A 24,590-nucleotide genomic window follows, 5' to 3' on the forward strand; every position below is an offset into this window, starting at 1 on the left:
AGAGCCGCCCCTGTATGCAGCTATAATTAGTTTCAAGTCCAAAGTGTATATATAGTTTCCATAGTAGCTCCACTTTTCCTTATTTAAAACACTTTATGCTGATCCACCAAGCCCTTCTCCTCAATTCTTCTTGCTCCTCTAGCTTTCTAATCTATGAAATATGTGAAATGAGTCACGTCTCTTTCAGTGATTAATACTGAGCTGTCAGACATGATCTTGTAATGCTGCTATCTCCATTGACAACAGGAATACTTCTGGTGATTTATATTGCTTAATTAAAAAACTCCCAACTCTTCAATTATGTTGAAATAGGGGCCCCCTTTCAAAGGAAAATAAAATCTAGATGCTGAATATTGAAACTCCACGGTGAAGAACACCTATGTTTGCATCTAGCCTTCTCTGTTGCATCTAAAACTAGCAGCCAGAGCCTAGTTTGAATTGTTTTCTCTATTTTCCTGGCATGCTCTGGACAGTCATATCAGATTTAAACCATTAGAATATATTCAACCTGCCTGAGTGCCTCTGTATAGTGTTCATCTTGTAAAGTGCTGTTTCATTTAACCCTACAGGCTCTTACATCCTTTCTTCCTAATGTTTCTATTACTAAGTGTTTCTTAGTTAAATAAATTTACAGGTGACTTGTATGTTCTGTATTTAATTTTTTGTCTTTCCTATGTTAATCTTCTCTGTAACAGTAACAAAATAAAATATCCCTCACTGCAGTCAAAGCTAGGATCTTTTTAAAATCTTAACAAATAGAATTTTTTTAAAAAAATATACCTGTCATTTATCCAATGGTCTTATCAAAATCCTCAGAAAAGGACATTTTTTGGAGGGGAGGTGCTTAAGGACACTTTTTAACATCAAAAAGATACAGTAAAGCATGACAAATATGTACTTTTATTTTGCTTTATAGTTCATCTTTAAACAGAATTGCATACTAGAAATAGCCCAACACAAAATAGAGAGAAAAAGATCTGGCAAAGAACAACTAAGACCATATTAAACAAACACCTGAATTAATGTAGGAAAAGCTCTAGATGAAAGATATCATTGCTGTATTCTGTTTTTGTTAAGTTCTCTTTAAGCTGCTTGTGCACATTTTTAAAGACAGCAATAAAATCAATGAATGTAGCCAACAATAATAAAAAAAAATACAGGTCAACTTAGGTGTCTCTTCAAAATTTTGTAATGTCGAGTTAATTCTTGCTGTGCTTTTACTAAGACATCAGCTGATTTAAGATGTTTCCACATGGTGGAACTCCACATTTTAAAATGCAGGAAACCATAATATACCAGATGGTGTGGTTTTGAGTGCTGTCTAGTGGGATTGCTTCAGTTATGCCTTGTACACTTTTGAGACTACTTGAGATTGCTCCTAAGGACATATGTGATGACAGACATAGCTTTACCCAGGTTCAGTTGAGAAGCAATTTCAGTTAAAAGAAATGAAGAAAAGGCATATTTTCAGCAGTACAATCAACTGGTGCCTTCATAGTAAATTTGACACTGATAAACAATTAAACACAATGTTAAATCAGTGGAAAATTCCCTGGCCGTGCCATTTGACCTGAAACTCAACTGTCAACAGAAACTCTAAGGCACGCAAGTATATGGATTATGTCTCTGAGGAAATAAATCTGGAACTCATCTCCTCTTCTTACAGATGTCAAGCACGTGCCAATGGAGTGTTGATGACTGCAGCCTGTGGTCAAGTCTTACTGACTTTCCGTTATTTCATACCTCTGAATCTTGTTATCTATAGCAGCTAGTTATTGCCTCACTTGACAACTTACTTAATGAAACCAATAAAAAGAAAATCTGGGAAGGAAAGATAGTTGTATAGTTATGGCATCGACTGGGAGTCAAGAGACCTATGTTCAATTTTTGGGTCTTCCAGAGTCTCACTGTTTAAATCACTTAAACTGTCTGCCTCGGTTTCCTGATTTGTAAAGCAGGAATGGCAATACTTATCTGAAACTTGTGGTGAGGCTAATGTCAATCGTGTTTTTTCAAGTACTTTGAGACTGTTAACTGGCAGGTGCCGTATATGTGCATAATATTAATTCATTAACATTAGTAACCTGCAGAGGTCTTTCTTATTTCCACACTAATTTTAACTTTTGAACATTTAGAAGTGAGTCTTGAACAAAGAATATATACTATAGTAGCAAATACAGCAATACCCTAACTATTCCAAATGTAAGTTTTCCAGAATTCAAGTATCTATGATGCTGGAAAAGAGGAAAGATGTAACACTTAAAATAAATATTGAAGTTAGGAAAAATCATTCTAACACAGGGCTTAAAGTACGCAGTCTACAGAAGTAGACAACTGCTAAGTTCCACATGTGTTCAGCATGTGATATATTGTGTTACATTGGTAATTTGTAAAAGAGGTGTTTGAAAACAGTCAATCATAGGCTGTTTTTAGAAGTATTTTATTTACTGGGTCTCTCTTGAGTCTTGACATTTTTAAGTTTCTGGAATTCCTTCTCAGCTTTCTCTTTTAATCTGATCTTTTCCTCCCTCTAAATATTGCATTTTGCATTGTATTTTGATAACTCAATCACTTTTTTAATTTAGGAAAACAAGCAAAACACTCATTTGAACATGTAAAATTTTCTACTTGAAGGTATACAACACACACTGATTTCATTGACTTAATGATAATTATATTTGGCCTTTTAAATGTTTCATGCAGTAGTTTTCAACATGCAAAGCCTTTAGCATGGTATTTTTCTTAAAATATTTTCTGAAGGTTTTGATTAAGAAATAGAACAAATCTGTTTCCGTTACAGTAGTCACTACTAAATGTATGGCCCAACTCATTAATATTGGGGCCAGTGTTCATGTTTATATGACTTCTCTACACAGTCCAGCTATTGACTACATTCCATTCATCAACACAGGGGAATTATCTAATAATATATTTCCTACACACATACACCACCAAGCACATGCAACACATTATAACAGTATCTCATCAGGATGTTTCTGACATTAAAGAATGGATTTTTAAAAGTGAGCAAAAGGACTTGAAAAAAAAAATCAAACAAGACCACAGCATAGGCGCTGACTTCCCCTCTTTCACGTGGGTGCTCGACCCACCCTCTGCCCCCGGACCCACCCCCACTCCACCCCTTCCATGAGGCCTCACCCCTTCCCCATCCCCATTCCAACCCCGTCCCAAAGTCCCCGCCCCAACTCCATCCCCTCCCTGCCCCTATTCCAACTCCTTCCCCAAATCCCCACCTCGGCCCTTCCTCTTCCCTGCCTCCTCACCTGAGTGCTCCATGTTCCTGCTCTTCCCCCACTTCGAAGCATGCTAACACCACCAAACAGCTGTTTGGCAATGGCCAGGTGGGAAACGCTGGGAAGTAGGCAGAGGAGCGGGGATGCGGTGCGCTCGGGGGGGGGGGTGATGTGGGGCAGGTGATGCAGAGCACCCACTAATTTTTCCCATGGATGCTCCAGCCCCAGAGCACCCACGGAATTGGTGTCTATGGACCGCAGTGAAAGTTACAACTAGTCCTTTTTTCTCTTCACAAAGAAGCACCCTGTGTCAGCAACAAATCTACAGGAACCAACTGGCTTCCTATAGAATTGTATGTACACAGAGAAAGTAAGACAAGATGCAAGGGATGTGGTTTAATTAGGCCACAACTTTATTACTTAACTCAGCTGGGAACTAACCAACAGTAATTCACACAGTGAAGATCATGATTCCTTCATTAATCTTTTCCACCTGTTGAAGGGATGCCATAAGCCCTCTATCTCACCACAGCTGGGACCCCACAACCCTTCTTTTATATAAGCATTAAAGAGATGGGGAAATGGGGGTTTTCTCTCTGCTGTACCAGACACTAAGAGCCCCAATCATCTTTCCACAACTTATTTAGGGGATGCCCACTTCTTTAAGGGGATTTCTACATCCATGTCCTGAGGGAATGTACTAAGTCTACTTCCATTTCCAGTTTATCAGGGAATCAGACTCTCTGTGGAATGAGTACCAGAACTGGAAACCTGCCACCTGTTAAGCTGTGACATTTTGAATCTTACTTCCTGACCTACCCCCTGGTTCCCTGAGCTGCTTGAGGGAGGTAAAAAATTCCAACCTGCCAATGCTAAACTGATAGGTAAAAATTCCTTCACAGTCCCACAAAATGGCAGCTAGCACAATCTCCCCAGCAGACTAAAAAAACTGGGCCTACTCTGATCCCGGGATGGGGAGGATGGGAGTTGCTGATCAGACAGGAGTCAAGGGGCTAAAGCTGGAGGGACAGGGTTACCATACCCTTCCCCAGTTGTTGATTTCAGACCAAATTTCTTAAATTTATCCAAGTCATTCTGAATTCTACTCCAGTTCTCTAAAGTGCTTGCAAACATTCCAAGCTTGGTATCATCTGCAAATTGTATAAATATACTCTCCACATAATTAGTCATTAATGAAAATATTTAATAGTACCAGGCCCAGGACATATTGTTATGGAACCCTAACTGATACATCCTCCCAGTTTTACACTGAGCCATTAATACCTACTCTCTGAGCATGGTTTTTCAAGCAGTTTTGCACCTAGCCTATAGTAATTTCATCTAGAGAATATTTTCATAGTTTGCTTATGAGAATGTCATATTGGACTATAACAAAAGCCTTATTAAAGTCAAGATATATCACTGTTACTGTTTCCTCCCAACCCTAGGAGTGTATCCTTGTCAAAGAACAAAATAGTCTGGCTGGTTTGTTCTTGAAAAATTCATGTTGGTTACTGCTTATTACCGTATTATCCTACAGGTGCATATAAATTGCTTGATTAATAATTTGTTCCAGTGTCTGGTCTACAATTTAGTAGGCCCTCCTTTTAAAGGTATTATGTTTGCCATTCTCAGTCCTCTGGGGTTCTCAAAGATAATTCGCCATATATTATGTGGGTGTATTACTCAGTGGCTCTTTTGGTTCTGTCCAGTCTATCTCTGTCTTCCTTATATATTTCCATTATTTGTTTTTGCAGTTTCATTCTGACTCTAGCCCAGGTAATACTTCTGACTTACCTATACAACATAGCCTATGTTTTAACTGTTTCGTATAAACACGTACAAGCACATAATTAGTACCTAACAATCACTTCAGATTTGGCTAGTCAAATCCATCAATACCCCAATAGCACTTATAACATCTGGAATCTTTCAGAGTGTTCTCCATATTGTGCAGGGGAAGCTGTTGACAGATGTTGATGCTGCACGATAAGAAGATGCTTCATTGTAATGCAGATTCAATTGAGTCTGTAAATTTCAGTGTAGTAACAGCAACAGAATATTTAGAATGATCTATACTGAACAGTACTGAATATTATATATTTTGAAAGCTTCACTGAGGTAGATGGTATTGTGTAAATCATTCCAACTATCCAAATTTACTGTGACTCAAGTTACATAGCAGATACTTGAATCTATGAATACGCATGTACTTTAAAATGGCTATTGGGATATTCAAAATAGTTGTGAATATACCATTATTTATGTCAGCATTATATCCTCTTGTGCCATTGTTCTAGTTCTGTATGTCTTTCAAATGATGTTATATTCTTAACCCTATCCTGGGAAACAAATTGTGGGTTTCAAATATGACAATATGTTACTTGAGGCCAATTTAATTATTGTTGCAATGTATTAAGCACGCTTATTGGTACACTTTTGTGTGTATGCAAAATCAGAATCTGTGTGAGCAAATACCCAATTTGCACAGACAAACACTGCTTACCTTGTGCATACAAAAATAGAAGCTGTCAGAACAAATTCTGGTAGAAAACACTGAAGCACCCAACAATGCAGGATGCCATACATATCTTCCTAAAATAGAAGTTAGCTATGAATACTTGAAAATCATAAGATACGATGTGGAGAGCATTTCTGAGTGACTAAAATGCCTCAAGCACTGTTATAAATCAGTAATTCTGAAGGAATGAGTTTTTTGGGTTGTCTTATTGCCATTATGAACTGTATTTTACATGAAGCAAAGAGTCCTGTGGCACCTTCTAGACTAACAGACGTTTTGGAGCCTGAGCTTTCGTGGGTGAATACCCACTTCGTCGGATGCAAAGCTCATGCTCCAAAACATCTGTTAGTCTAGAAGGTGCCACAGGACTCTTTGCTTCTTTTACAGATCCAGACTAACATGGCTACCCCTCTGATACTTGTATTTTACATGTAAATCCAAAGAAAATAGTCAGACCTGTATAACTTTTACTGGGAGTTGGACACAGTCATGATATCACTCACATCAAATGGGAAAGTTCTAATTGGTATCCAGTCTTCTAAAGCCAATTCATAATTTAGAAGAAAATATTCACATGGATGACAGTTACTAACATGTACAGATATATTTATATCTGTGTGGTATTGTGGGAAATGTTTTGGAAATGTTCTGGGAAAAGAAGCTTTTTATATGTTATTTGTGTTTTCATCTTCATGCAATAAAGTTGAAAGGACAACACAAATATATAGAAAATGGAAAGACGTGCATATACTTTATATATTTTTCAAAAGCATCTTAAAACTCCTCTCTGACGGATCATGGAGTGAGGCATGTCTTAATTTTATCACTGATTATTTTTTAATAGAAAGATGTAAAACAGAACTGTTTAAGATTATGCATTTTAATTTAATAAATTAGCAGTAGCTAAGTAGAAATATATGGTGAAACATAAGCCAGTAACCAATTATGCAAAGTTAGATTATTTCTTGTTCAGCGCTTTCGAGATTAGTTATTAAGAACTGCATTTAAAAATATCTGGAAAGGACGAGATGAAAAATAAAAAATGTGTGCAATAGAAAAAACTGTCCAATAATGTTTTCCATCCATGTGCAGTTTCTTTCCTGGAAATTCTGTAAACACCTCATAAAGCTAGGTGTAGCAATGATAGTCACGCTATAGTAGTTAAGGTTAGGTCAGAACTTCTGTCAGATGTCCTTAGGAGTTTGTAACTTGTATGTAATAAAGTTGTGGTGGACAGTCTGGAAGTAAATTTATTTATTTGTAGTATATAGGGGAAAATGGTCTAGTTATAGAGCTCAACCAGAAACCTTGAATCCAAACCCTTATGTATTTCTGAGACATTCAAAATCCAAACCCAAATTTTGCAGTCGAGGACCCTCTTGACTTCAATGTGACTTCTTATGAAGAAGGACAGCATATGTGAGTAAGAGCCTTCAGGACTGGGTGTTATGTCTATCATGGGCTGAAATCAGAATTTCAAATCCAACTACCTGCAAACTTTAATCTCATCTCTAAATTATCATTAAACGTTCATAAATACACTACCTCCCTCCCCCTCCAAATGCTTTACCTTTGTCTCAAAATGGCTTTGAGTTTCAAAATGAAAGAGAGGGCTTTTTTTTTCAGCTGGACTCTGTTAGTACTAGTGCATTGTCCTTGAAATGACTCCAAAAGGCTTACTTCTGCTGCGAAGCATGAAAAACCCTTCCTGCTGCTCAGGACTGGGCAAGTGAAGATCTGTGACTGTGTCTCTTCCATTTTCTTCCTTTCCAAACTCTCTTACTATTATTGGAACATGACTTACATTAACTCTTATTCTTACTCATGTCCCCATTCCTGACATTTCTCTTCATACAGCTACTCCCAGTTAAAACACAAAACTGAAAACAAAACAATGTCAGAAAGAAAGAAAAAAATAAGTAACAGATCTATGTCAATTCTTTACCATAGACATTTCCTTGTATGTTATATCTCTGACTCCAACTTTGCACCTATTTGTGGTTTTGGACTATAAGCCTTTAGGGACAGGGACTGTGTCTTATCTACATTTGAACTGCAAGTAAAATTAAGCTCTTTCAGATGCTGACATAGTATATATGTTTACTACCACTAGTACTAATAGTATGACTACTAATGTACGAGTTACAAACTTAGCATGTACATATTGAATTTATAATGAACTACTTAAAGCACATGCAAACTGATGATTAAAAGGTAATGTCTTAGAGAACTGTTTTTTGTGGGTTGGGGGGTGGGGGTGGAGGTGACAACTGCAGCTGATTTCTTAGGTTCCAAAACATTTTTTCCCCTTACACTCCCTTCAACTGTCAGAACTTGAGATTGATAGGTCCCACAGACCCAGGAGGCAGCTCCAATTAACAAGAACCAATTTTTTTGTAGGGGCCAGGAGGAGAACAGTTGAACTATATCTCTGTCCTTCCCCCCATGACATACCTGTTGCTTCAATAAGCATTCTTTAAAGATTGTTTTCAGGAAATCATAGGAAACCTATCTGGGAGTTTCTGACTCCAACAAGTAGGTCTTGATAGGACCTACAGGTAGCCAGAATCTTATTTGAAGAAAAACTCCCAGTCTTTTTACATCAAATGCCGTGTGTATACTGTAGAAAATTGACATATGCCTCTCAAGCTGAATAAAATCAAATATTGAAATGCTACTTTTAAAAAAAAGTTTCAACATTTAACTAGTGTGAATGGCTCTAACTTTATCCAGCTGAGATTTAGCCATTGCTAGGAAATGTGGGCACAGAGATCAGTACAGATTACAAAATAGGACTGGCTGGAAAAGAGAGAGAGAGAGAGAGAGTGTCATAAACAGATAGTTAAGGGTTAAAGTCTGTTTTACCTGTAAAGGGTTAACATGCAGTACCTGGTGACCACCTGACCAAAGGACCAATCAGAGACGAGATAATTTCAAATCTCTGTGGAGGGAAGCCTTTGTCTGTGTTCTTAGTGAGAACTCTTTTTGAATCTAAGAGAGACAGTCATGTCTCCAAGCTCTCCTGGAGTAGTTTCTACTAATTAATAGTGAGTATTAATTAGAAAGGTGAATTAGTCTTATGATTTGTTTTCTACATTTGCAATTGTGTGTTTGCTAAAGGCAATGCTTTATTCCTGTTTGCTGATATTGCTTTTTACTGAGAAAGGGGGAGGGGGGATTCTCTCCAGAGATTGATAAGGTTATTCCCTATGAGTGTCCAGCTTGGGCTCATAGAGATTCTGTATTTCCTTTTTAGTCTTTAATAAATTCTTTTCTATTAAGGACTTGTTTGGTCTTTCCTTGGGTGGATTCTCAGGGAAAGATGAGGGGGAGGTATCCCTCTGTAGTTAGATCCCGGTGTCTCTCCTGAGAAAAAGGAAGGGGGGAGGAAGCAGGGAGAATGGTTTGTTTCTCCTGGGTGTAAGAACTCCATGGATTTGGGGCTCTTGGAATCCCCTAGGATTTTGGGGAAGGACTGTGTCTCAATCCACATTTAATGATTGAGTGGTGGCAGCCTACTAGATCTAAACTAGGATTTTAGTTTAGAGGGAAACCAAGTCAGGTCCCCACATTGGAACCCAACAGTTCCAAGTGGGGGTGAGACCCATGACAGAGAGAGAGAGTGTGTGCGTGTGCGTGTGCATGTGCATGTGCATGTGCACGTTCAGACCCAGGTTCAAATCCCTATTCTCTCTGTCTATTAATAGTTTCCAACAGCAGAAGGGACAACTGTGATAATCTAATCTGTCTTCTTCTATAATACAGGCCATAAAACTTCCCATTGCAACTCAGTGATTTTGAGGAGGGCTACATTATTTCTCCCTTTCTTTAAATGAAAAATAAGACAGCTTCAAAAATATAAGACAGTTCTTTTTGGAATAAAGGGAGGGCTTAAAAAGAAATAGGAGATAATAGGGTGAAAAGCCCAAGAAGACACATACAAAAGAACATGAAGGAAAGCACCATCAGATAAATTACAGGTTAAAACCATGCTGTTTATATAAGAGAAAAGACCAAAAAAGAGAACATATGGTGTTTAGGAAGAATAGTAAGAGCAGAGGGGAATCATCTGTGAAAACTTTTAACCTGACTGAGAAAAGCTACAAACAAAGGCAGATGACAGACCAACCAATCATAAGAAAGACGATAAGAATGGACCTACTGGGTCAGACTAAAGGTCCATCTAGCCCAGTATCCTGTCTTCCCACAGTGGCCAGTGCCAGGTGCCCCAGAGGGGATGAACAGAACAGGCAATCATGAAGGGATCCATCCCCCGTCGCTCATTCCCAGCTTCTGGCAAACAGAGGCTAGGGACACCAAGAATCAGGGAGTATTCATAAGAAAAGGAAGATAAATCCTGATTGTTAGCTTTATGGTGAAGTGCCTGATCCAAGACACCAGTGGCTGGGATAAAAGAAAATTGGTCTCCTAAACCACGTACACATAAGTCCCATTAACATGCCCAAATAGACACTGGGCACAATCATTTGTTTTGCCCATCTCCAAGCACAAATGTTGGAATTGCACATACAATTTAGAGGACCACTTTTGAAAACTGGAGGTTGACTTCCTTTCCTGAACTCTTCTTTATTACATAAAAGCAACTTAAGATTGGTACTTTGTTCTTAACTTTAATTGAATTTCACAGCTTTAGTTAGGTCAGGGCACAAAAGGAAAATCTGCTGCACCAATTTTCTTCTGTGCAGTATTCTGAATGTTCCTACAAGAACCTCTCACCATGTATTAAAAATTAGAAGAATTTTTTAATTGGCTTTTGAGATGACTAATCTTTAAATAAACTTAGCTGAGGCTAGTACTTTGGACAGGAGTTTTGAAAGTGTCTGGCATTTAAACTGTGGAACCCTTCATAACCCTTCATTTATAGTCTTTCAAACCACATCATGTGATGGTGAGGTGTCTAATAGGGTACAACTTGAATTGGTGTAATCGCTAGTCTCATTTAACATGTTTGCTGGTGATCTGAGAAAATCTGAACAGCTCATTGCTGAAATACATAGGTGATATTTAAATGAGAAGAATGTACAGATACCAAAGTGGTCGATAAAATAATGCAAAGGAAACCAGAGATTAGAAACATGGGGAGAGAGAAGATTTAGATGCTTATGATTTTTGATTAACTGTAATCTTTTAGATGAAAGACTTTGAAAAAATGCAATCTAATCCATTCTGAGGTACAATATTCCAAAGAGTAGGTAGCTATTGGAGAGGAGAAACCTGTGGTGTATTGAATACTATATTACAATTGTAAACTGTCACTTTAAATGTTCAGGTTTTTCCCCAGTCTTTCTTGCAGATTAAGAGGCTGTGACAGATATTGCAGTTGTGGGCATTATCTTGCAGGGATGGGTCATGCACAACCTGTGGGCATGGAGTGAGCTTCTCAGTACCAGGGCTGAGGGCCAGACATCAGTCAGGGGCCAGGACAGGTCAAAACTGTAAAGCTAGAGTCTGTTACTAAATTGAAAATGTGAGGCAAGAATCAGGGTCTGGCCAGGCCAGCATCTTTCACAGGGGTCAGCAATGGTCTTAAGCTAGAGACAGTAAACCAGGCTCACATTGGAGAGCTGAGCCTTGGTCAAGAACCACGAGTCTGGGATCAGGGTGAGTTTCAGTGAGGAAATGGCAAGATAGGTCTAAGGCAGAATCACACTGCAGGTTTGAGTTGCTAAGAGAACTCCCAGAAATGGCTTCCTAGTTTATAAGAAGAGTGCCAGCCAATCTGGGAATCATGGAGGTCTGTCGCTCATGCCCTTAGGCCAGAAGTTCCTCCAGGGTGTAGCCTCTCAGTTCCTTTTGGTGGCAGTCCTATCTGGGCCCCTCATGATAATGTGGAAGTGGCACCTGCCTTGAACCCCACAGACCTTGAACCCCACAGACTATGGTTTATAGTGCCTGCGGGAGGTCCACCGGAGCCGAGGGACCGGCGACCGGCAGAGTGCCCCCCGCGGCGTGCCGCCATGCTTGGGGTGGCGAAATGGCTAGAGCCGCCCCTGTCTGTGATCGTGGGTTCTGTAGGAAAGTGTGTGATTGGGGTTTATCAGCAGTCAGTCTGCAGCCAGTCAGACTAGAGTAAGGTGAGGTGAGCTGTGTGTGCCTCTCTGTTTTAGGCAGTAGGCAACTCTGAGGGCTAGTCTACACTTACCTGCCGGGTCGACGCGGTGAGTTCGACTTCTCGGAGTTCGAACTATCACATCTAATCTGGACACGATAGTTCGAACTCCGGAAGCGCCGCGGTCGACTCCGGTACTCCACCACTGCAAACGGTGGTGGCGGAGTCAACCTTGGAGCCGCGGACTTCGATTCCGCGGCGTCTGGACGGGTGAGTAGTTCGAACTAGGGTACTTCAAATTCAGCTACGCTATTCACGTAGCTGAATTTGCGTACCCTAGTTTGACCCCGCTTCTTAGTGTGGACCAGCCCTGAGTGTATCTGTTTTGTGGAGGTTAGTGTGTCATTGTTCTGAATTCTAAGAAATAAGAGTGTTATGTTGCATCCTTCCATAAAGAGTGTGGTATATTTGTATCTAGTTTCTTTGTGTGTATACTGTGAACATAACAAAATCGATGCTGAAAGAGACCTGGCATGATAGAGGGCAGCAAATTTAAACAAGAGTTTTCAGTGTGATATGAAGGAAGAAGACACTAAAGCGATATATTCAATAGGCTGACTTTATCAATGATGCCAAGCAAGCTGCTTCCTACAGGCCAGATTGTGACTGTTACTTGCACAGGTGCTGTGGGGGAGGGGAAGCACAAAAGACCTGGACTTGTGTTACATAGGGAAGTCTTAATGATAACCTTTGTGATCTGGAGGAGTGCAAGGGCTGATTCTTCCATGCTTTCCAGGGAGCATTTGCCCAACGAGGAGGGGATGATATTGGGCTGTGCCCATATCTCCATCCACAGTGGTTCACACAGCAGGCCAGGAGCACAATGGGGAACAAGCATCGCCATTCAAAACAATGCAGACTTTATAACCACTTAACATAGTGGGGAGCCTACAAGCACATTTTACAAGCTTTTCTACAAAAAAAAATTAAAGGATTTTATAAACAGGAAAGAGATCAATAATTATTTTTAGACATGATATGGTTTAAGGAATAATTAAATCAATTTTTCCACAAAGGAAAAGGAGGAAGTAAATGACCCACTAAGGAACTCTTCCAACTCAAATGATTGAACACATGCTGAGTGATATTTTTTTTATTGTCTTATAATTCCCCACCCATTATTAGTTTTCTTAGATTCTAGGTCAGACTGACTTGTCTATAATTATTGGCTCCTCTTTTGTAAAGACTGGGATTATGTTTGTTTCACTTCGGTGTACAAATACTTTCTCTCTCCAAGGTGCTATTGAAAACCTTCGTTATTGGACTTGTATTCTCTTCAGAATTGTTGTGGTGTGATTGACCTAAACATGCCTTCAGTGATTTCAATTGGCAAGAAATAGAGAAATCCAGGCCTGGATAAACAAAAAAATAATTTTTAAAAGAATTGTTAGAAAAAAATAAAATTTGAATTTTAAAATTAGATTTTTTTGGCTGTTATCAGTTTCCCACAATTGTTATGGCTTTGGGGACATTGAATGTACTGTATTGTGCTCAAATGCATTTCAGAAGGGGAAAAAAAACTAAGAAAAGGATTAGAGAACTATGTTCTTTACATGAAAACTAATGTTTATATTATATTGGCACAAACCGGGTCTTTACAAAAAATATTTTGTTATTTTGTTACCGAACTGTAGCTAAGAGGAAATAATTTAAATAATAAGTTTTAATGATATTGCTGATTAACTGAAACATTTTTCAAAAGTCTTAAGGAGATTAAATCAAATTTTATGTTTCTGTACCCTTAGAAAATGTGGGTTGTTAATTTGTTGTTGAAAAGATGTGGCATGTTTCTGTAAAGGCAGCAGAGAGTCCTGTGGCATCGTATAGACTAACAGAGCTTTCGTGGGTGAATACATGCATCCGACAAAGTGAGTATTGACCCACGAAAGCTCATGCTCCAATACGTCTGTTAGTCTATAAGGTGCCACAGGACTCTCTGCTGCTTTTACAGATCCAGACTAACACGGCTACCCCTCTGATACGTTTCTGTAAAGGAATATCAAATGTATTATATGAGAATTGGCTATAAAAACTGTTAGACAATATAATTTATACTATTTATACCTTAAAGGAATGATGTCATGTGGTGGGCATTTGTGGGTTATCAGCTGTCACTTTAAATCTAGTGTCATATGACAAAAATGCTGATAACTATAAATATTCTACTAAGGATAATATTAGGAATTTTTAATCTATAAATAGGGATTAACCTTCTGAACTGAATATACCACCCCAACCCCATAGAGATTTATGGGGTTTATTTACTGACCTACAACTAAGAATCTAACTATCACAGGGATATTGAGCCAGCTATTCTGCTGTCACCAGTAAGTCGTCTTTTTCTTCTGTTGCTAAAACAGTCAATGGGAACAGTGGGAAGGCTAATATTTTGTGTTCAAATCTGTCAAAGGTTAAATTCCTAACTATAAATCCTATAGTGCATATCTGGGGAATTAGAATAATATTCCAACTTTAGACTGAGGCACGAGTTTCCTCTCCCCCGGCCCTCCACAAATACCATCCAGTACTAAAATGAAAATACCAAATCTCTTTGAACACTCAATCATTTTATGTGGAAGGTCTCAAAGACTATAAAGTCAAGTTTTACTAAAAGGCTGTCTAGCAAAAATATATTAAAGAAAACACACTGTCACTTTAATGCATCCAAACTATAGTAAATTCCTAATATTATCCTTAGTAGAATATTATTTTAGGACTCTTCACTGCTACTGGGGACCAAACGGCCACTGCTAAGAAAAACATTCTGTGGCAAAAAACCTGTATCCTCTGCTTTAGACTTTAAGTTAAGTGCACTGGAACAATGGAACTGTCATCTCCAGAAATAAGACTTATATGTACAGGAGACAGGGTGTCCTCAGAGACTAGCCCACAAATCTGTAACTCCTTCGTTGAAGAGGTTCAGGATGCCCACGAACCTCTGCATCTTCAGTGAAACATCCAAACAATAGCGCTAGCAACAGCCAAAAAAATTCTGCAGCACAGTACCTCTGTGAGGAAGCCTTGGAATATAATGAATGGCCTTGAATTTTAAGAGGAGGATTCTGTTTGAAGGAATAATACAAGTCATTGGGAATTTTCAACCAAAATGTTTTTGACAGAAAAGCTGGTTTCTGCAGCATTGAGATTTTCTATGGAAAATATTTCCTAATGAAAATATTTGTTTGTCGAACTAAATCAAAGTTTAACATTACTGTGTCTAGGAGTTGAAGTTTACATGTTTCATATCCCCTTTCTCACCTATGGGAAGCGATCTCTTTCTGGACCACATGTTCCATGGGCAATAACATTCCACCCTCTCACTAAGTCTCCACAGTGCATAATGGGAGTCTAGTGACCTTATGCATTTCAGCAATTGTCATATATGCTTATTCATTTACTCTTGTTAGGTTAGTGTCTACAGTGTGTTCAGTGCCATGCAATGCATAAAATAAAAAGATTCCTACCTCCAAAAAAGTTAAGTTCTAAAAGATATATGTACTGGGTAATCTAGGGAAGGGGATAAATTGGACATTTCCCCATTGCCACTCCATTAACACACTCACTTATTTTGAGAATTATGGAAGTAATGAGTTTGCAGATTTGAGTGAGAAAAGGGTTGTGGATGGTGATCAATTTGTCACCCACCTCAGCCAAGTGGAAAGCCTTGGAAAAGAAATCAGTAATGCAGAATCTGGGTATTATCTTAGTATGACTTGTTTATTTTGCGCTATATTTACAAGTTCTGGAACAGAGGCAGCCACAAACAGCATGCAGACAATCTCCTCTTTCAGGGATTTGATTGCAAACATCAATGTCTGGTTCTCTGGATGCAACTCTGCCTGAAGAATTGACCCTAGTTAGTGATATTCAGGAAGAGAGCAAACATCTTTTCTACTTTCCACAGCTTCCCAAAAAAGAAACAGAAAACCAGAAACAACACAGCATTTTCTTTAATGACTAAAAACACAGAGAAGAACTTGTAATATTGTGCGAAACAGTATTATCTGATGACCCCTACAATAATATTATCTTCCTATCCTTTGACCGCATATATCTAAGATTCTTGACCTAAATGAAGAGAAACTTTCATTTTTCTTTTCTCCCCCTCTAGGAAGAATAAGTCTAAAAAAAATCATATCATGGTTCACAGTCTGAAACAAGATAAAGTTTTCTTGCTTCCTTTGAGCTATGCAGTTGTTCTGAGTTCTTTATGTTTGATCAATAACCTGGATTGCAAAGTTTCAGAGATACTTAATAAAAAAGAAAGACTCCAGGATTTCCAGTGAGATTCAGTACTTGTTTCTTCCCCAGGAAGTTCCTGAGATTCTGACCCATAAATGTATGATATTTTAGCTATGTAACAAAAAGAACAGGAGTACTTGTGGCACCTTAGAGACTAACAAATTTATTTGAGCATAAGCTTTCATGGGCTACAGCCCACTTCTTCGGAAGCATAGAATGGAACATATAGTGAGGAGATATATATACACATACAGAGATCGTGAAAAGGTGGGAGTTGTCTTACCAACTCTGAGAGGCCAATTAAGTAAGAGAAAAAAAACTTTTGAAGTGATAATCAAGATAGCCCAGTGCAGACAGTTTGATAAGAAGTGTGAGAATACTTACATGGGGAGATAGATTCAATGTTTGTAATGGCTCAGCCATTCCCAGTCTCTATTCAAGCCTAAGTTGATTGTATCTAATTTGCATATCAATTTGAGTTCAGCAGTTTCTCGTTAAAGTCGGTTTTTCAAGCTTTTCTGTTACAAACCCTCAGGTCTGTTATTGAGTGACCAGACAGGTTAAAGTTTTCTCCTACTGGTTTTTGAATGTTATGATTCCTGATGTCAGATTTGTGTCCATTTATTCTTTTGCGTAGAGACTGTCCGGTTTGGCCAATGTACATGGCAGAGAGGCATTGCTGGCAATGATGGCATATATCACATTGGTAGATGTGCAGGTGAATGAGCCCCTGATGGCATGGCTGATGTGATTAGGTCCTATGATTATGTCACTTGAATAGATACGTGGACAGAGTTGGCATTGGGCTTTGTTACAAGGATAAATTCCTGGGTCAGTGTTTTTGTTCAGTGGTGTGTGGTTGCTGGTGAGTATTTGCTTCAGGTTGGGGGGTTGTCTGTAAGCAAGGACAGGTCTGTCTCCCAAGATCTGTGAGAGTGAGGGAACATCTTTCAGGATAGGTTGTAGATCTTTGATGATGTGTTGGAGAGGTTTTAGTTGGGGGCTGAAGGTGACCAGGGGCGGCTCCAGGCCCCAGCATGACAAGCACGTGCTTGAGGCGGCATGCCACGGGGGGCACTCTGCCGGTCGCCGGAAGGGCGGCAGGTGGCTCCGGTGGACCTCCCGCAGGCGTGCCTGCGGAGGGTCCGCTTGTCCCGCAGCTTCGGTGGAGCATCCACAGGCATGCCTGCGGGAGGTCCACCGGAGCTGCTGGACCAGCGGACCCTCTGCAGGCACGTTTGCGGGAGGTCCACCGGAGCCGCGGGACTGGCGACCGGCAGAGCGCCCCCCGCAGCGTGCTGCCGTGCTTGGGGCGGCAAAATGGCTAGAGCCGCCCCTGAAGGTGACAGCTAGTGGTGTTCTGTTATTTTCTTTGTTGGGCCTGTCTTGTAGGAGGTGACTTCTGGGTATTCATCTGGCTCTGTCAATCTGTTTTTTTACTTCAGCAGGTGGGTATTGTAGTTTTAAGAATGCTTGATAGATATCTTGTAGGTGCTTGTCTCTGTCTGAGGGATTGGAGCAAATGCGGTTGTATCTTAGAGCTTGGCTGTAGACAATGGATTGTGTGGTGTGTCCTGGATGGAAGCTGGAGGCATGTAGGTAAGTATAGTGGTCAGTAAATTTCTGGTATAGGGTGGTATTTATGTGACCACCGCTTATTAACACAGTAGTGTCCAGAAAATGGACCGCTTGTGTGGATTGATCTAGGCCGAGGTTGATGGTTGGATGGAAATTATTGAAATCATGGTGGAATTCCTCAATTCCATGGGTCCAGATGATGAAGATATCATCCATGTAGCACAAGTAGAGTAGGGGCATTAGGGGACGAGAGCTAAGGAAGCGTTGTTCTAAGTCAGCCATAAAAATGTTGGCATACTGTGGGGCCATGCGGGTACCCATAGCTTTGTATCATCACTTTTAAAGGATTATGTGTCTTTCTCTGAGCCCTGCACAGGTAGATTAATGGCAACAAAAGCCCCTGGCTTTAAAGGCAGAGGGGATAAAAATTGTCCACACTAAAATCAAACAAAATATCTAAAACATTTATAAAATCCACTGTTCTGTAACATGTAGCATATGCAGGATACCTTTACAGAACTGTGGGGTGGGGTGTAATTGTTTTTACCTGCAATCATTAAAGATGATCTGCATATATACTAAGTGGTGAAGCAGGTCATTGTAAACTTGTGATAATGAAATTTACTATGCCAACATGTGTGCTCTGTATAGTATTAGCTAATTTCACCATTGTTTTGTTCTCTGAACATTCTTTACCTTCTGCTGATTGGCCCCTGACTCCAGCTTCTTTCTGCTCCTCTCCCTTATTGTCTCTGCATTTCAGTCTCACTCTAACTGCTTTTCATTCTTATCTGCTTCCTTCCCTCCCACCTCTTCCCATTCTTTCCTCTTCTCACCCACCTATTGTATTAATTTTGGTAGACTATGTGGGTCAAAGGTGTTAATATAATGCAGTCACTGTCCAACATTAAACTGTGTTAAACAAAATGCGGGGTTTGGTATACCGAGACCTCAGCCTGCATTAAATGTACCATTAAACATTCTTTTAACCTTTTATTAAAGATACAGAAAGGAAGGAAAAACCTTTAAAGCATATGAAATATATAGCTTTGAGTAAGACTTCCATTTTAACAACATCCCTTGTTCCCTTTCCCTTTAGCTGGAGAGTTTTAAAAGAAACCTTGTTTGATAGTCTTTTAGATGGTATCAAAGATGGTCATAAATGTCCTTTTGCAGAAAAGAGAAGTTAGTTGAGATGAGTGGAGCTGCTGCTTTGTTGCTGCTGCTGCTTTTAAAATCCAATCCCATTTCATCTCAGTTGTTGGTTGGGATTCAGCTGGAGCTGGAAGGGGTGACAGTGTCATCTCAATCCCTCTCTTTGGCCTGGTCTGGTCAAGACATCCCTTAGGATTAGGATGATGAAGGCCTGGGGTCCAAGAGATGGGGATGGCAACCATGATGATGAGCTTGTTTCAGTAGTCTCCATCTGTTTTCTCTTCTGTCTTCTCTTCCTCTGCATCTGTTCTTTATTTAAGGACCCACAAAGGAAATGAATTGTGGACTTTTGTCCTCAAATTAGGCCTAATATCCGACACATCAATTTTGGTTCATTAATGTCCAGTTCCACGTGTTCTGTTTTTACCAAGCATGATTTCAACACAGTCCTTGAATCATATCAATGTGGCCTTTTTGTTTGGATTAATTAAGGCTCTCTGTCTTGCTCTTTTGCAGCTGTTTATAACATTCATTATTTAAATCAACTTGTCTTACTTCTGTTAATATTTGTGACTATGAGTTATTGGAACATTTTGTGAACTTTCATATGCTTTTTACAATTGAGCTCACAATTAGGGTAAATGTATAGGCCCAATTATCACAATATATCTCAAACCTATATTATATTTAAGAGAACAAAAATTAAGTAAAACAAAACAAAACCACCAGTTACCATAATAATGAATTATTATTATTAAAAACAATCAATCAAAAAGGGAAAAATAATGGCAACAATCATTCTGTCCATTCTACTTGTATGTTATGTCCCTTTGAACCCAACTTTTGTATACCTTGTCAATTTAGATTGAAAGAGTCAGATTTTCAAAGGTACCTTCTTCTTCTTAGAGTATGTGCAATGTGCCTCAGGTGGCATGTGACCAGGATTCATCACTGAATTTGATTTGCTGGTTGGATCACTAGCTTCCCAATGTGGGTCAGGTACTGATAGGGAGTGCGACATGAATGCTGATTCATGCCCCCTCCAAGGTACCTAACAGTGCAGATAGGTGCCTAGAAGAATTTTCAAGAGTACTTTGGCACCTATCTCCCAGATTATTCTGGTTAGGTGCCTTTGAAAACCCAGTAGTGTGCCTACCTGTGTCTTCAGATGCTGATATACCTTTGAAAATCTAGCCCTAAAATCCTTGTGACATGGGTCATCTACTATTACATCTGTACAGTTCCTAGAACAATGGGGCCCTGAGCGTTCTAAGCACTACACTATATAATAATAAGTAATGATTAATAATTAAGCTTGCAACCAGCTTGCCTTATGGAAGAAACCCTACTTATAACTTTAGAAAACTGATATGGCCTGAATATTGTCAGATTTAACTCTGAATGCAAAGGATAAATGTTTCTGATAAGTCTGATGAAAGCTGGTAAACTATTTCTGTTATAGATCATTAAACAATTCCCTGGTGTGAAATTTTAAATTTTATCTAATGTTTCTCTCTTTCAAACGATCCAAACTGTTACATTTCCTTGAAAACTTTTTCTCTGGTTATGTGTGTGTTGCCATTAATAGCCATCAGCTTAAAGTTGTTTTTTTCTCCTAGTCCATTGTTATTTTTGTAACCCCACTGATGGTCTAATAATGGTACTGACAGTCTGAGGAACAGTGTTCAATGTGCGTAATATTGTCAAGTTCTGTACATGGTGTAAATATAATTTATAGTACTTAGGTTTCAGTGTTTATTTACCCTTATTAGCTCCTTTCCCAGTCCTGCTAAATGTATAGAACATACATGCTATGAGACATGTTTCTTGCTTTTCGGGTAACAAAGGTGTAATTAAATCAGATATTACATTGCATCAAATAATATTACATTAAATATGGCAGCAGTAAGCATATATCTGTGAATGGTGGACATTCCATACTATACTATTTTAATGGTATGAAAAGGTTTTTTTGTTATAGACAGTTATGATGAAATGTTTATGCTAGTTACTTCTTTTCAAATATAAGCATCACCACTTCAAATGTTGGTTTCTATAAATGGGAAAAGAGATTAGTCCATATAAAGGACTAGTTACATGCCAAGTTTCATTTCTAAAATAAAGTATTTATGTTGCTTGGAATACAAAGTATCTTAATACCTTTTAATCTTTTTGCTATCCTTTAATATAAATGTAATCAAAAGCAATTTTGATCCAGTTTGTTTAAAAAAATACTCTGAGATCAATCATTATTTTCATACTGAGAGGAGAGTAGATGATTTAAAACAGAAGTTTGTGTTGAAAACCCATTTGAACTTTCCCTATAATGTAGTATCATTAATGTACAGCTGTAAGAGAGAGAGCCTAGGTTTTACATGTTTTAAAAAAATAAAATTGTCCAATATTCTGGTGAAAATCAAAAGAAATTGAATTTTTGTCCACATCAGCTAGTATAAGCTGATACTAACACATCAGTGGAATATCATAGTTCTGTAAATAATTTGCATTTTTATTAACTTCTTAAGTATTTGCTTGTAAATGTTTCAGATTAGTTGATGCTAAAATGCATACTTCATTTGCACACTTTGACTATTTGTCCATTTAATAAATTCATAGTTATTAGAAAAATGAGATAATAGTTAATTACTTTTCTTTTTTCCATTCTTTCAGACTTCATGAAAATAAATTAATCCTTCTTTAATGGCCATGTTACCAATGAGTTCTGTGGCTCATTGATTACAAGTAAGGCATGTAAAGTTTTATATAACTCTTTACAGGAAGATCATAGATTGGTTGTGAGTCTTGTAATTAAAACTTTCTTCCACTGTCTTCAGTTCAGTTTTAACTTCTTATTTCTTGACTGGCATTATGTAATATAATGAAGGTGTGATGCCTTCATTTTTTTTTAAACTGATATATTGGAAGGGGAATAGAAACCTTCAGGATTCCCTTAACACCTATTGTAAATGAATTTCTCTGATACTGTTTTTCCAAGTAGCTTTTATTTTCTGCTTTATGTGCATCCTGGCAGTTGGTTGATTTAATGTTTATTTCAAAACAACAAAAATAATGAAGGCCATGTTTGAGTTACTGACAACTATTCAGATTGAGGTGTTTTATTTTCCTATGTAGTTCTCAGGAAAACAGTACAAGACACAAAATGCAAATAAGAATTTGTCTGCTATGTTAGGAGTGCATTCTGCAAGGTGCTGAGCACTATGGCCAAGATCCAGCAAAGTCTTTAAGCATGTGCTTAACTTTGAGCATGTACATAGTTTTATTTCAATTCACATGCTTAAGTACTTCACTGTATGGATCACCTTGCAGGATCAACTATTCAGCAGGCAAGATGATTCTGAAGAAAAGCCAGATTGCAAGAAAATTATAGTGAAGAAAAAAAAAACATTGATCTGTACTTTCCACTCACTAGGGGAGGGAAAATGAACAAGGAAAAGCCTTATTAACTGAGAATCCATATAGAAGAGTATTTTTTTTCTTTTTTAAATTTTTGAAAGTTGGCTATTTGATAGATCATGATCTTCAAAAGTCTCTTTTTGAAGAATGCTAGTACAGTATTGAGCAATTGTGGTAATCTGTTTCCCTTAAGTGAGCCCACAGGAAGGGCTTTGGTTCAGACTCTGCTCATTCTATTCCAAGTCATCCTTTTCTTTTATTTTCTTTTCTCCACTGGAACAAATACCCAGAGCCCATCAGGCCAGGTAGTCTCGGTGATGCCTATTCACTTTGAACTCTGAGGCCAAATACAATGTAGTCCATCCTATGTGCCACTAATTATCAGTCAACATTCTTGAAAAATAACATGACAGACACAGTACGTTGCCAGAGACAACATTCAGCAAGGCTAATTTCCTCTTCAGAGTTCTACGTGGAAAATACACCTTGGTATCTCAATATAGCTATTGAAATTCGCATGACAGGTCCTTCTTTGGTTACCCCCAAAACAGCATGTTACATTATATGTAAAATAAATTTCCATTCACACAGAAATCATCTTACTTATTTCAACTGAGGATTTCTAAAAACTGCAATGTACCAGTGCTAATAATACATGCACCTTGTTTTTAAAGAGCCATTTTCCTGCAGGATATGTGTAACACTGAGATTGTGTGCCAGTATAACAAATCACATTTAATATTTGCTTTTTTAAAAAAAATGAGTTAAAATCAGTTAGAGATATTCTGGTAGCAGAGGTAGGCTAAACATTTTTTTTATATTAAATAATTGCATTATACCCAGCTTCACATGCAAGTTGAGGGGAGAGGCCACAAAAAGCTTTCCATGCAGGTGCCGGGAACAAAGACAGTGTACACCCTTATCTTGAAGGGTGAAATCCTGGACCCATTGAAGTCAATGGGATTTTTGCCATTGACTTCAGCAGGGTCAGGATGTCACTTGAATCCTTTCCTGTGGCTCAACACAATCCCTTCTGCCCTCATCAGTGGAGCTAGTGTTCACACTGTACCTTGTCAAAAGTATGTTGCTCCTGCTATCCAGGAGGCCTTATTTTTGCACAATGGCCCAGAAGCCAGCCAGGGGTGTCCTTAGCATGGGTTCAATTGGACCCACAGAAATCATGAAACCAAGGGTTCCAAACTTGAGTGGTGCTGTGACCCCACTTGCAAGGTCTCAACATCTGGGGTGGGGATCTGGGTCCAGCCCCATGAGACAGGAGCCCCCACTGCAGGACAAGTATGGGGTGGGCTCACTGTTCAGATGCCTCCTCCCAGCCCAGGGCCTTCCCTCTGCACCGGGCCAAGATTAGGGTTGTGGTGCCAGGGTAGAGGGTGCTGCTGTGAATGCTCAGTGACCCCCTTAACTACTACTAAGTATAGTGCACCCATTGAATGGAGAGACTACATCAGCCCCTGCCAGGAGCTATTCCTTTGCCAGTAGCCTCCATGCGACTCATTGCTGCAGGAAGTACTTAAAAGGCAAAACTTGTCCCGTATGATGCAGGCATTCAGGGTCATATTTTAAATTGGTGGTAGTATCTCTTCTGTGAAAAAAAGTTTCACTTAAGCCTTTTGGTGACTGTTCTCTGTTAATACTTGTAGACTAGATAAAATTGTACTTTGGCAAAATATTGCTTGCATTATTCAGACAAATAGTCCCATTATCCTCAAGTAACCACCCTAATTGCATAAGGTTATCAGGATGATAAAGTATTTTATAAAGCAATTTTAAATTGTTAAAATAAATTAATTACTTTCTATTTCTTGCTCTACTCCAAATAGGCCATCTCCTGCAGTCCTTGACTTCCCTCGGTAAGGCCCCCAAGATTTGGCAAAATGTATTTTTCTGTGTGTAGAGACACTTTTTAACATAATGATTTATTTATCGAAAAGAGATGCAAGGGGTTGAGGGGGAAGGGACTTAGCTTTTGAAAAATATGCATATAAAATTTTCAGAAATAATAAGATCCTTTTTGGTGTAACCATTGCCTGAAAAATGTTATTATCAAGTTTCAACTTTAAGCTGAGTTGCCATAAAATGATCCATCTTAAGATCTTATAATGACTCCGGAGCAATGTATGACTCACCACTGTGTGTATATATATGTGTCTGTATGTATATGTGTGTGTGTAAAATAAGATGGATACAGAATTACTAGCCTGAATGGAGTGGCTACTGCCTTGCAGTCAGATGAAAATTGCTGCAACTGAGTTGAAGCCAAGTGTCTCAGGCAGGC

The 24,590-nt window shown here is 38.8% G+C and overlaps 1 long non-coding RNA gene across 1 annotated transcript; it reads left to right on the forward strand.

Annotated features, from left to right (window-relative positions):
• Positions 1-20,230: 20,230 nt before the first annotated feature.
• Positions 20,231-24,165, forward strand: LOC120407369. Its single transcript, XR_005599922.1, has 3 exons — positions 20,231-20,322; positions 21,551-21,622; positions 24,136-24,165. It is a non-coding gene; the product is annotated as an uncharacterized LOC120407369 (long non-coding RNA).
• Positions 24,166-24,590: the final 425 nt, after the last annotated feature.

The sequence above is a fragment of the Mauremys reevesii genome, linkage group 6 (assembly GCF_016161935.1).
Source record: "Mauremys reevesii isolate NIE-2019 linkage group 6, ASM1616193v1, whole genome shotgun sequence".
Taxonomy (NCBI): Eukaryota; Metazoa; Chordata; order Testudines; family Geoemydidae; genus Mauremys; species Mauremys reevesii.